This window comes from Giraffa tippelskirchi, chromosome 1 (assembly GCF_054371585.1).
Source record: "Giraffa tippelskirchi isolate mGirTip1 chromosome 1, T2T-mGirTip1v1.2.pri, whole genome shotgun sequence".
Lineage (NCBI taxonomy): Eukaryota > Metazoa > Chordata > Mammalia > Artiodactyla > Giraffidae > Giraffa > Giraffa tippelskirchi.
The window spans coordinates 114499135-114512829 of NC_137275.1; the positions used below are offsets into that span (position 1 = coordinate 114499135).

Genomic DNA, 13695 nt, shown 5'->3' on the forward strand with positions numbered 1-13695 from the left:
TTTTCAAATTAGATTTTAATTTTAAGTCCCTAATACTATAACTGTCCAGTTCACTTTATTCATGTTTACCCACTGACCATAATTGATTTTGTTCATTCTCAATTACTGATTCAGAGATTTTATATATGAAAAAATTCGAAGTATAAGCTTCTTTGCATAAAGAAACTGGAATGTTCCTTTTTCTATTCATTTGAGTAGAAAATGTTCCAAATTCTATTCATTTGAAAAAAGTAAAATACAGCAAATACCCAAAACCTGAGTTATCTTTTGTAGAGTCAAATGAAATGGATAATTGTTCTGTAAGAGTAGCTCTTTGATGAATGTTTAAAAATATGTCTGTATTTTGAGATTTTAAGGAAACCCATTTGACTTGAATAGGTTTTGACTTGAGTTAACCCATTTGAATTTTTCAGGATTTTTCCCCCTGATATTAAAAGTTTTCCTTGAAAGTCACTAGTCATTGCAGACATGGAGGTGGGGGATAATGTAGTGTACTCTTCCATCCATCAATGATGATTCATATTACATTCTGCTAAAATGAATAGCTCTGAGGTTCTCCCTCTTTTTTCCTTTTTGATCATTTAATTCTTCCTATTTAAACGTATTTTTGATGTTTTAAATAATTTTCTCTTCATTTTTTATGTAAAGTTTTCCACTTTTTGATTATAATAAAATAAACTTACTGCAAATGCTGCATTCTAATAAATTTATCATAAATTTTATTGCATTTCTAATATCTAGGAAAAACAATAAAATAATTTGATACGTTATAATATATAACCTGTATTGGAAAGAAGCAGAAACTTTAGCACAACATGTAATTTTGGTACTGACCAAATTTTCACACTAAAAGTTAGTAATTCTTGTGATAAGATGAGTGGATCATTATACAGTAATTTCTGATTTAAGATTATGTTAATATTTACCTTTGGATTATTAATTACTCATTCAGTTCAGTTCATTCGCTCAGTCCTGTCCCACTCTTTGTGACCCAATGAACTGCAGCACTCCAGGCCTCCCTGTCCATCACCAACTCCCAGAGTTTACCCAAACCCATGTCCATTGAGTCAGTGATGCCATCCAACTGTCTCATCATCTGTCATCCCCTTCTCCTCCTGCCCTCAATCTTTCCCAGCATCAGGGTCTTTTCCAATGAGTTAGCTCTTCGCATCAGGTGGCCAAAACATTGGAGTTTCAGCTTCAACATCAGTCCTTCCAATGAACGCCCAAGACTGATCTCCTTTAGGATGGACTGGTTGGATCTCCTTGCAGTCCAAGGGACTCTCAAGAGTCTTCTCCAACACCACAGTTCAAAAGCATCAATTCTTCAACACTCAGCTTTCTTTATAGTCCAACTCTCACATCCATACATGACCAATGGAAAAACCTGACTAGACGGACCTTTGTTGACAAAGTAATATCTCTGATTTTAATATGCTGTCTAGGTTGGTCATAACTTTCCTTTCAAGGAGTAAGTGTCTTTTAATTTCATGGCTGCAATCACCATCTGCAGTGATATTGGAGCCCAGAAAAATAAAGTCAGCCACCGTTTCCAATATTTCCTCATCTATTTGCCATGAAATGATGGGACCAGATGCTATGATCTTAGTTTTCTGAATGTAAACATACTTATATAACAATTCATATCAGAATTAAAGCACCTTCCAGATTTAAATAAGGATTCAGCAATACTTTTATGTTGCAATAAACAAACAGCAAATAGTATAAACTACAGTAAAATATATTAAGTAAAGCCATTGCACTAACACCAGTGAGAGATTTTTTTTAATTGTATGAATATGCATACATGTATACATACAAACTAGATTAGATAAATAGGTAGGTAGTTCAAGAAGATAAAAAAATAAAACAATAAAAAGAGAATTATAGAAAAGTTGATGGATGTATCAGTTTGGAACTCTGCCTCTGCATTAGAGGCACACGTTTTGACAGGTGTTCTAAAATCAATGTATTTTGATTATCAAACCTTTAGTTTATTAAACTTACTCTTCCTTTGTAAATCCAAATAGAATGATGTATATTGATCCTTCTACCCTAACAGGGCAATTTATCCCATTTATTTAAAGTTTGCCATAATAAATATGCAAATCATATATTTGGGATCAAACAGTGATACTAAAAATAAAAAAATATAAATGGGTTGCAATGAGTGGATACACTGAGATGTGCAAGGCTTGATCTAAGGAAGCAATGAGTCTATGTTTTTAGTGAAACAATAATTTCACCTCTAACTTACATTCTCCCTCCCTCCTAAAGCATGTGCAACAGTCACAGGGAGTGGTTTGGAAGATAAGTCTAAGTTTAAGTCGCTTCAGTCGTGTCCAACTCTGTGCGACCCCGTAGACGGTAGCCCACTAGGCTCCACCGTCCCTGGGATTCTCCAGGCAAGAATACTGCAGCGGGTTGCCATTTCTTTCTCCAGTGCATGAAAGGGAAAAGTGAAAGTGAAGTCTCTCAGTCGTATCCAACTCTTAGCGACCCCATGGGCCCTAGCCTACCCGGCTTCTCCGTCCATGGGATTTTCCAGGCAAGAGTACTGGAGTGGGGTGCCATTGCCTTCTCCTTGGAAGATAAATCTCATGTCTAATCATTATGTACCATCTGTTGATTAAATCTTGACATCACCCCACTTCTGCATGGATAATTTTTTTCAAGGATAAGCTTATCTATTCAATTTTTCATTTGCTTAGCTGTATCTCAGAATGTTCTTCAGTCACCATCAAAGTTATTTTTCATACCCACTTCACAAAATGCTCAAATATAAAAGAACCATGCTGGTGACCACAGTTTATTCTCAATCTCTCCTTTCCCCAGGTCCATCTCTTTATGTGAGCTTTGTTTTTTTTTCTCCTTTTCTCCCTCTTTCTCTTTTTTCTCCCTCCCCTTCCTTTCTCCTTTCTGTTTATTGTCCTTCTTTCCATATGACACAGAAAGAAGTAAATTTTGGCCAGATATCCATGAAAAAGCAGAGACATTACTTTGCCAACAAAGATCCATCTAGTCAAACTATGGTTTTTCCAGTATCATGTATAGATGTGAGAGTTGAACTATAAAGAAAGCTGAGTGCTGAAGAATTGATGCTTTTGAACTGTGGTGTTGGAGAAGACTCTTGAGAGTCCCTTGGACTGCAAGGAGATCCAACCAGTCCATCCTAAAGGAGATCAGTCTTGGGTGTTCATTGGAAGGACTGATGTTGAAGCTGAAACTCCAATACTTTGGCCACCTGATGCGAAGAGCTGACTCATTGCAAAAGATCCTGATGCTGGGAAAGATTAAAGGTGGGAGAAGGGGACAACTGAGAATGAGATGGTTGGATGGCATCACTGACTCAGTGGACATGAATTTGAGTAAACTCCAGGAGTTGATGATGGACAGGGAGGCCTGGCATGCTGCAGTCCATGGGGTCTCAAAGAGTCAGACACAACTGAGCAAATGAATTGAACTGATCTATGAAAATGGAAGACCTGCTGGAAAACCTAAAATGGTGAAAAAAGTGACGTGAAGTAAAAGTCGCTCAGTCTTGTCTGACTCTTTGTAACCCCATGGACTATACAGTCCACGCAATTCTCCAGGCCAGAATACTGGAGTGGGTAGCCTTTCCCTTCTCCATGGGATCTTCCCAACCCAGGGATCAAATTCAGGTCTCCCACATTCTAGGCGGATTCTTTACCAGCTGAGCCACAAGGGAAGCTCAAAATGGTAAAGAAGCAGAATGTGTAATACTAATCTTGCTTATGCAATTAATGACAACATAACTTTTCCATGGTTTGCTAGGTTTTCTTTCTTTTTTTTCATTGTACTAATAGATCCATTGATATTTTACAATACTTTGTATTTGTAACTCAGATTTTAATATCTAAATTTCATTTAGATTATATGTATAAATAGTTATTTGAAACATGGAAATTTTTCAAGTTATTCAATTTAATTTAAACATATCTAATGTTAGCCATAATTAATGCTAATGACAGTAATTGAACTATTTTGGGGTAAAGAAGGATACTATTCTTTAATTCATAGAGATACCTTTTGTGATTATTCGTGAATATTTGATTGCTAATACATTTTATTTAGAAGTATTTGAAAATGCACAATTTATAAGAAAATTAGTGAAAGTGTATATAATCACAGTGGCTTCGTTTTATAATTGTATTGAAAAATGCAAAAGTTGAAGGAAATTTTCCTGGGTCTATACACTATTCTCTTGTGGAAACAGTTTTATTCCTGTTCTTGTTATTTCTCTAATTTTCTAACATTCTATTTGTTATACAGAATTTGAATTTGGTTTTTCTACCATGTATGGTTACAATGTGCTTCCAATGGAAGCAGTTGACGTCCATAAGCCAAATTATTAATTCCATTGGCTTGCTCTTAGGGAACTATTACACAACCTCTGCTTATAGCTCTCCAATGCACAGTGATTCTATAAATAGGTACAGTGCTGATATGAAAATGACATATTTTATCTATGACATATTTTATCTACAGCTACAATGTTACTCTATGCATTCCTTGAAAAGATCAACAATAGATTCTTTGACTGCAGTTTATTAAAAATATTACCTGATTAAAAATACTACCTGATGATCTTTCTTTCTAAAAAAAAAAAATAGAGATCTTAAAAACTGACTGATGACACTTCACTATATGAACAACCAAACAAAAGCTTCAATATTTTTTCATAAACATTTCACACTTTGTCATTCTATTACTGAGTCCAGTTGAGTTGTTTCCAGATTTTGTCTATTCTCAATAATACTGCTGTAAACATTCTTAAATACATCTTTTGAGGGAACACATATTGAAGTCATCTTTGCCTTCTATTGGAGTGGACTCTGAAACAAGTAAGGGGTAGGATACTCATTGCTGTGTTGTACCTAGGGATACAGAGACTGAATCATATGGCTGGCGAATATTTCCTCTTGATGTGCTGCTTGAATATATAAAGACATCAAAGTGAAAGTTGCTTAGATTCACACAGTATCCTCTTGCTTGTCCTTTAAGTGCCTCACCTTTTTATTTATCTTCAATATATTTAAGATATTCTATCAATTTCAAACTATTGTTATGAAACAACTATATCAAACTGCAGCCAGATATTCTAGTCTTATCTTTTAGTTTGTCCTCTGTCTTTGGGGCTATATCTCAGTGTCTTAGTTATTCAGCAGCACATAAATGGCATAAACAGCCTTCTTATGTCTTACACTGGAAGAGATCGTTTTGAACTTTTTATACAAAATAAAAATCCAATTGACTCTCCTTAATATACTAAAGTATTTACACATTTTGTGACTGTTTGGAAAGTGATATAAATTATTTCACATGATCTGAATATTGATGCAAATGACATTCGGAACATTTCCTATTATAAAGACCTACAATTTGTACAAGTGGAATCTTTCCATTACACAGTCTCAGTTTCCTTAAAGTTGTTTTCTTTTCCTTTTTTTTTTTAAGTTCAGCCTTTAATTTTATTTATTTCAATTTTCTTTTTCAGGAAATATAACCAGAAAGAGTTCTGAGAGAATATCCTCATTTGTCCTGCTGGGATTAAACAAGACTACTGTATTTTGTAAGTTCATCTATTTTTATCTTTGTAAAGAAAAGTTTCTGCTTCAGATAACCAGGTTTCTTTTTTTCTTTTTTTTTAATTTAGAATTAGAGTTGAATTTTGATTTAATAGAAGACTTAATTGATTTTATTTCATTTTTATTCTTTTTTTGATTTTTATCCTTTTATTTTATATTATTTTACCTAAATTTCATTCAATTTCTATGAATAGTGAAATTGTCTGATGAACTCTGCTTAACTGTATCTATTAGTCAATATTTTGGTGACTTGTGATAAGAACTTTGTCAGCTAGTGAGTCAATTTAAAAGGGCAGTACTCTCAGCAATAGTGATTTGGCCAGAGCGGATATATTGGTAATTATAATGTCCTGTATTTCACTGAACAAATATTTTCGGTTTGATTTGTAACAGCTACTTCTTGTAGCCTGATGAAAGTAATTGAATATTGACCATCTTTGGTGGTTACTAAACTTGGATTTTACATTCAAGGATTATCCATTATGATGTACACTTTGTCTAATACTCGTGTATTTTCCATAATACAAGGCAAACAAAAACTACTATGTGGAGTCACGAGTGACATTAAATTGAATGTTTTCTGGACCTTCAAATTTACGACTTTTCTGATTATCTCATGATTGAGAATTCTGCTATTTCAGTTTCTAAAATGCAATGTAAAGCAAATAGATTTCTCCCTCTTTTACAAACTGCCTTCTGATATTGATACAAAATAGCCACCTTGCCTCTAGTTACTTTTCTGACTGATCCAGGAGACTGAGAGAATGTACTATACCTCATGTAATCTGGTATTTGCAGCTTCTTATTTTCTTGCCTGTCTTATGTTTTGTTTTCGTTGCTTTTTATTCAAGTAGACATTTCCACTAAATAAGATAAAAATTATGTGATGTCCTCCCTGCAATAAATAGGTGAGAGGATCAACTGGATGAAAAGATATATCTGGAGATCTGTAATAGTGGCACAACAGCCATTCTGAGTGCATTCAGCGGAGGTATTTTGTTGCCCAGTATTTTTAAACAAGCTGAATTAATGCTGAGTATGGCCACATGAAAAACACACTCTAAAATTAGAATAGATTTTATAAATGTATGTAGTATTTAGGAAGGCATAAGTTAGAAAGATCTTGAAGCTGGTGGAGAATCACTTAAAAAAACAGGAGGGAAGTTTTATAAACAAAAATACTAACGCATCTCATGACAAAAAAAAAATAAGGATTATGTAGAATATTAACAAAAAAATTTTTACCTTAAATTTAAACTAATACACAGAAAATCCACTTTATTTCAAGTCCTATCCATTTATGTTATTATTTTTCTCAATGGAAATCACAAAGTTTTCCCCAAAACACACTGCATTTAATAAAAAGGGTAAATGTTCTATTTTTATTAGGGATTTCTTTATGCATTTCTCCCTCTTAAATTACATTTTTATCTTTAAATGCCAATAGCATTGAGATGAGTTTCTACAATTTTATATTAACAAGAAATATTTGTTCAATATTTAATATGTATCAGGCCCTATGCATGAAAAATGGCAAAGAACAGTGTCAAATATGACCTTCACCATCTTTTCAAGGTGAAAATATATTTTCTATTAGGATTTCACAGAAGTTTACTGTTCCCCAATCACTACATCAGTCTATACAAGACTAAGAAATCCAAGTTGGGAGATGTGTTGTTGCTGTTGTTCAGTTGCTAAGTCATGTCCAACTCTCTGTGACCCCGTAGACATTAGCACTCTAGTCCACCACTCCAGTAGCACTTCTCTGTCCACCACTATCTCCAGGAGTTTGCTGAAATTCATGTCCATTGATTTGGTGATGCTATTTAACCATCTCATCCTCTACCACCCCCTTCTTCTTTTGCCTTCAATCTTTCCCAGCATCAAGGTCTTTTCCAATGAGTCACCTCTTCTCATCAGGTTGCCAAGGTATTAAAGCTTCAGCTTCAGCATTAGTCCTTCAATGAATATTCAGGGTTTATTTCCTTTAGGATTGACTGGTTTGATCTCCTTGCTGTCCAAAAGGGACTATCAAAAAGTCTTCTCTAGTACTACAGTTTGAAAGCATCAATTCTTTGGCACTCAGCCTTCTTTAAGGTCCAACACTCACCTACATACATGACTACTGGGGAAAAAATAGCTATGACTATATGGGCCTTTGTTGGCAAAGTGATGTCTCTGTTTTGTAATATACTGTCTAGGTTTGTCATAGCTTTCCTCCCAAGGAGCAAGCATCTTTTAATTTCATGGGTTCTGTCACTATCCACAGTGATTTTGGAGTCCAAGAAAAGAAATCTGTCACTGTTTTCACGTTTCCCCTTCTATTTGCCCAGTAAGTGATGGGACTGGATGCCATGATCTTAGTTTATTGAATGTTGAGATTCAAGCCATCTTTCTCACTCTCCTCTTTCACCTTCATCAAGAGGCTCTTTAGTTCCTCTTCACTTTCTGCCAATAGAGTTGCATCATCTTCATATCTGAGGTCATTGTTATTTCTCCCAGCGATCTTGGTTCCAGCTTGTGATTCATCTAGCCCAGCATTTCTCATGATATACTATACGTATAAGTTAAATAAGCAGGGTGACAATCCACAGCTTTGACATACTCCTTTCCCAATTTTGAATCAGTCCGTTGTTCCATGTCTGGTTCTCACTATTGCTTCCTGACCCGCACACAGGTTTCTCAGGAGGCGGGTGAGGAATGATATTCCCATTCCTTTAAGAATTTTCCAAAGTTCGTTGTGATTGACACAGTCAAAAGCTTTAGCATAGTCAGTGAAGCAGAAGTAGATGTTTTCCTAGAATTCCTTTACTTTCTCCATGATACAACAAATGTTGGCAATTTGATCTCAGGTTCCTCTGCCTTTTTTAAACCCAGCCTATTCTTCTGGAAGTTCTTGGTTCGCATACTACTGAAGCCTAACTTGAAGGATTTTGAGCATAACCTTGTAGCATGTGAAATGAGCACAATTGTATGGTAGTTTGAAATTATTTGGCAGTGCCATTCTTTGGGATTGGAATGAAAACTGACCTTTTCCAGTCCTATGACCACTGCTGAATTTTCCCAATTTGGAGCTACAGAGGTATTATTAGAACTTAGATTCATTAGAAAGAATTCTAAGATCAGGAACAAATATGTTCTTGGCTTGGTCAAACACTTCTTGATTGCTCTGAATACTTGTGGTCTATTCAGCAATGAAGAATCTGGAATGTGCAGAGAAGGTACAGGGAAGAAATAAAAATCATGATTAAATATTCTCAGTAATAGAGTCATAGTATCTCTGATGAAAATTTTAAAGAAGTAGAATGGCTTCACTTGAAAAAGAAAACATAGTGAAATAACTGAATATTATTCTTCAATGTATATGAAGAAATATTACAAAAATTCTTTATTTTGTAGTGATTAAAAAAATAAAAGTACAATAAACCTGTTGTATTAATAGTGAAGATTGCCATGCAGAGAGAATGTTTAAGCACTAGAACCACCACAGACATAACTTTGAAAAACCATTATTTTGAAAGACTTTTCAAACAACACAGATCCTACCTTGCATAGACTATATGAGGGAAAAAATGCTAAGCCAACGTGAAATTTTTCCAAACCTAGGATTATATGATCATACATTAGTTACTGCTTTACATTCTGTACTAGATCATTATCTTCAATTAACACTGGCTTTGCTTTTCTAAGATCATACAGAGGAGGAAGCTAACTGGTTTAGCAAAATATCTTCTACTCAGCTATGGCCCTTTGAATAACTCTCTGGTCCCTGATGGAGAATTAATATAGTTTTCTCTAAGGATGTGAAGGATGATCAAAGTGGACCCTCTGCCTTTGGAATGATAACTTCCCTGGGAGCTCTACTAATTTCATATGGCTGAAATTCATCTAAACAGATGTTTTAATGAGCACATTATAAAAATTAGATCTATCTTTTTGCTGTTTATCATAGCTCTTCCCTTAAAAGAGAATTATATTTCACAAGGCAGCATCTATCAACAGAGACCATTTTTTTCTGGTAGTTTAGATCTTGAATGTTTCTAGCTTAGAAATCACTCTATCTTCTGGCTTATACTAGTTATTTCATAGACTTTCTTTTTCAAGAAATTCAGTAGAGATAAAATCATATAAATCAAATCACAATGAGGTACCATTTCACGCTGGTCAGAATGGTTGCTATCAAAAAGTCTACAAACAATAAGTGCTGGAGAGGGTGTGGAGAAAAGGGGACCATCTTACACTGTTGGTGGAAATGCAAACTAGTACAGCCACAATGGAGAACAGTGTAGAGATTCTTTTAAAAACCTGGAAATAGAACCACATGTGACCCAGCAACCCCACTGCTGGGTATACACACTGAGGAAACCAGAATTGAAAGAGACACATGTACCCCAATGTTCATCGCAGCACTGTTTACAATAGCCAGGACATGGGAGCAACCTAGATGTCCATTGGCAGGCGAATGGATAAGAAAGCTGTGGTATATATACACAATGGAATATTACTCAGCTATTAAAATGAAAGTATTTGAATCAGTTCTAAGGAGGTGGATGAAACTGGAGCTTATTATACAGAGTGAAGTAAGTCAAAAAGAAAAATACCAATACAATATATTAACACATATACATGGAATTTAGAAAGATGATAACAATGACCCTATATGTGAGACAGCAAAATAGACACAGGGATAAAGAACAGACTTTTGGACTCTGTGGGAGAAGGCAAAGGTGGGATGATTTGAGAGAATAACACTGAAACATGTATATAACCATATGTGAAATAGATTGCCAGTCCAGGTTCAATGCATGAGACAGGGTGCTCAGGGCTGGTGCAATGGGATGACCCTGAGGGATGGGATGGGGAGGGAGGTGGGAGGGGGGTTCAGGATGGGGAACTGATATACACCCATGGCTGATTCATGTCAATATATGGCAAAAACCATCACAATATTAGCCTCCAATTAAAATACATCAATTAATTTTGAAAAATCAACATTATGTTTTTATTTCAATTAAAAAATAATTCAAGCAAACCAACATTTGTGCTAAGAACTGTGGGAAAAATAGGAAAAGTTCAAAATATGACCAATTATTTCAAATTGCTAGTCTCATTGTGGAGAAAAATCAATTATATACAAATTAAATGTAGGAATAAAGCCAGTAGAAAACACAGATTCTGTTATAACCCTCTGACTTCCTGAAACATTTTAAGTCTATCCTTTGTATGCCACATACATGGTTAAAGAGATGTAGAAAGGAACAATGAATGAATGAATAAAGTGCTGCAGTTATTCAAGAGAGTCTATGTAACTAAATTTGAGAAATGAAATACAGGGAAAACTAAACGAATCATATCACATATAGTATAAAGTAAAAACAGACTTGGCTTAAGAATTTATTTAGGATGTAATGATAAATTTCAACTTTTAAAGGTCTTGGAAAGCAAATTTTACAAAATGAGTAGTGAGCAGGAAAGCTAAGAAGGTAATATTAGTCTAAGCCAGGAAAGGTCTTAACTCCATGCTGGGCAGCCTATATTTCATTCAGCGGGAAGGTTAGTCACCAGAGACATTTCACTGAAATCATCTCCTAGTCAATTCCTGAATACCTGACAAGGAAAAAAGGGTGAGAAAAATGAAAAATGATGTCATACTGCTAACTTTGAATAACTGGAAAAAAATGTGCTGTGGGAGATGGAAACATGAAAATTAATAGATTAGGGTGAAAAGAGAAGTTTGCATGGTTGATACAGGAAGTGAAAATTTTCCAATTTTTGTAACATTCTTATCTTGTTTTCCAAGAGTGTCTTATCTCTACCCATATTTTTATTTCAAGCCTATTCCTTTTGCTTTTAATGTTATTGGAAACTTTGATACTAAAACAGATATATCATTTTTATTCACATTTACTTTATACTGTTACTGCACCTCTAGTCTATCTAAAGTGAAATTTTAAGTGAATAAACTTAGAAGTTCATGAAGTGGTAAAAGAATTTTTCATTAATTTTGGAGTAGTTTTTATTCACATGAAGTCCAGAGTTGACATTCAGGACTAATTTGAACAGTTTGTTTTATAACAATGGGGACTTTGTAGAAAGAACATGGATTTGATTCCATGTTCCACTGACAAAGATTCTTCTCACTTTCTTGAAAGAGAAAGACATTTGGTCACAAAGAGATAGTCATGAGGTGGAGGCCTAGTAATTTCATGCATTAATTTGCACACTCACTAATAAACATCTATTTATGATGTGGCTGGAGAGCACATATATATTCTCTGAGGAAGACAAAGCCATGCTTGTCCTGACATTTTAAAAATTTATTTAGGTATTTAAGCAATATTTGTAAAAATATACATAGTGCATATGAAGGAGAGTAGAACAGATGGTATAGATACCTACTGAAGGAAGTTGACATAAAAGAATGAAAAGCAGCTTCAGTTCAGTTCAGTCTCTCAGTTGTGTCCAACTCTTTGCAACCCCATGGACTGCAGCATGCCAGACTTCCCCATTCATCACCAAATTCCTGGAGCATGCTCAAACTCATGTCCATCCAGTCAGTGATGCCATCCAACCGTCTCATCCTCTATTGTCCCTTTCTCCGCCTGCCTTCAACCTTTCCCAGCATCACAGTCTTTTCTAATGAGTCAGTTCTTTGCATCAGATAGCCAAAGTATTGGTGCTTCAATTCAACATCAGTCTTTCCAATGAATAGTCAGAGTTGATTTCCTTTAGGATTGACTGGTTTGATTTCCTTGCAGTCCAAGGGACACTCAAGAGTCTTCTTCAACACCACAATTCAAAAGCATTTTTTTATTCTAAATTATTTTTTACTAATACTTAGGGAAATGTTAATTTGATTTTCAAAAGTATCATTTATGTTTTTGATGCTTTTGAAAAGAAACAATATTTCCCTAAGTATTAGTAAAACATAATTTAGAATTAAAATATTAGTCGGTTTTCAAGAGGACTATGAAGAATAGGGAGATGGATACATGTGGATTCTTGTGGGGCCTCTGCAACCAGTTGTGAGAGACTGGAATTGATAACAATGATTTTAGCAAGACAAACTAATTTCTTATAATCTATTCATCAGTTTTTACCATTTTACTTTTAACATATATCACAATATATTTTTAATCTTATTGTTGTTGTTAAGTCACCCAGTCATATCTGACTCTTTGCAACTCCATGCACTGCAACACATCAGGCCTTCCTGTCCTTCACCATATCCCAAAGTTTGCCCAAGTTCATGTCCATTGCATCAGTGATGCCACCCAGCCATCGCATTCTCTAATGACCTCTTTTCCTTCTGCCCTCAGTCTTTCCCAGCATTTGGGATTTTTCCAATATTCATCTGTTCTCATCAGATGATCAAAATACTGGAGCTTCCACAGCAGCATCAGTCCTTCCAATATTCAGAGTAGTCAGGGTTGATTTCTTTTAATATTGACTGGTTTTATCTCCTTGCTGTCCAAGAGATTTTCAGGAGTCTTCTCCAAAGCCACAGTTTGAATATTATTAAATCTTTCTAATTTAAAAGTTATTTGATGACTGGAAAGAAAAATATAAACTGTGAGCCCAAACCCAGTGATAAAAGATGAAAGATATGAGCTGAGCACAAAATTGGACTGGAGACTTTTTAAATCAATCAATTCAGTTGTTCAGTCGTGTCCGACTTTTTGTGATCCCATGGACTGCAGCACACCAGGCCTCGCTGCCCATCGCCAACTGCTGGAGTTTACTCAAACTCATGCTCATTGAGTCGGTGATTCCATCCAACCATCTCATCCTCTGTCGTCCCCTTCTCCTCCTACCTTCAATCTTTTCCAGCATCAGGGTCTTTCCAATGAGTCAGTTCTTCACATCTGGTGGCCAAAGTATTGAAGTTTCAGCTTCAGCATCAGTCCTTCCAATGAATATTCAGGGCTGATTTCCTTTAGGATGGACTAAAGGAAACTTTAGGAGACTTTTTATGCCCAAACAAAACAAGTATGTTTGGTAAAGCTATGGCATTTCAGTGTATAGCTTTAAGACTGTTAGCCTAATCTTGTTTAAATGAAGAAAGGATAGCAGTTCATCAAGAGAA

General features: G+C 35.2%; 1 long non-coding RNA gene across 1 annotated transcript in view; it reads left to right on the top strand.

Moving 5' to 3' along the window:
* Window positions 1–13695, top strand: part of LOC145521382 (uncharacterized) — a 186526-nt gene that overhangs the window by 35164 nt on the left and 137667 nt on the right. The window contains exon 2 of the long non-coding RNA XR_014065362.1: window positions 5519–5593. This is a non-coding gene — a long non-coding RNA (uncharacterized LOC145521382). The remainder of the gene's footprint in view (window positions 1–5518; window positions 5594–13695) is intronic.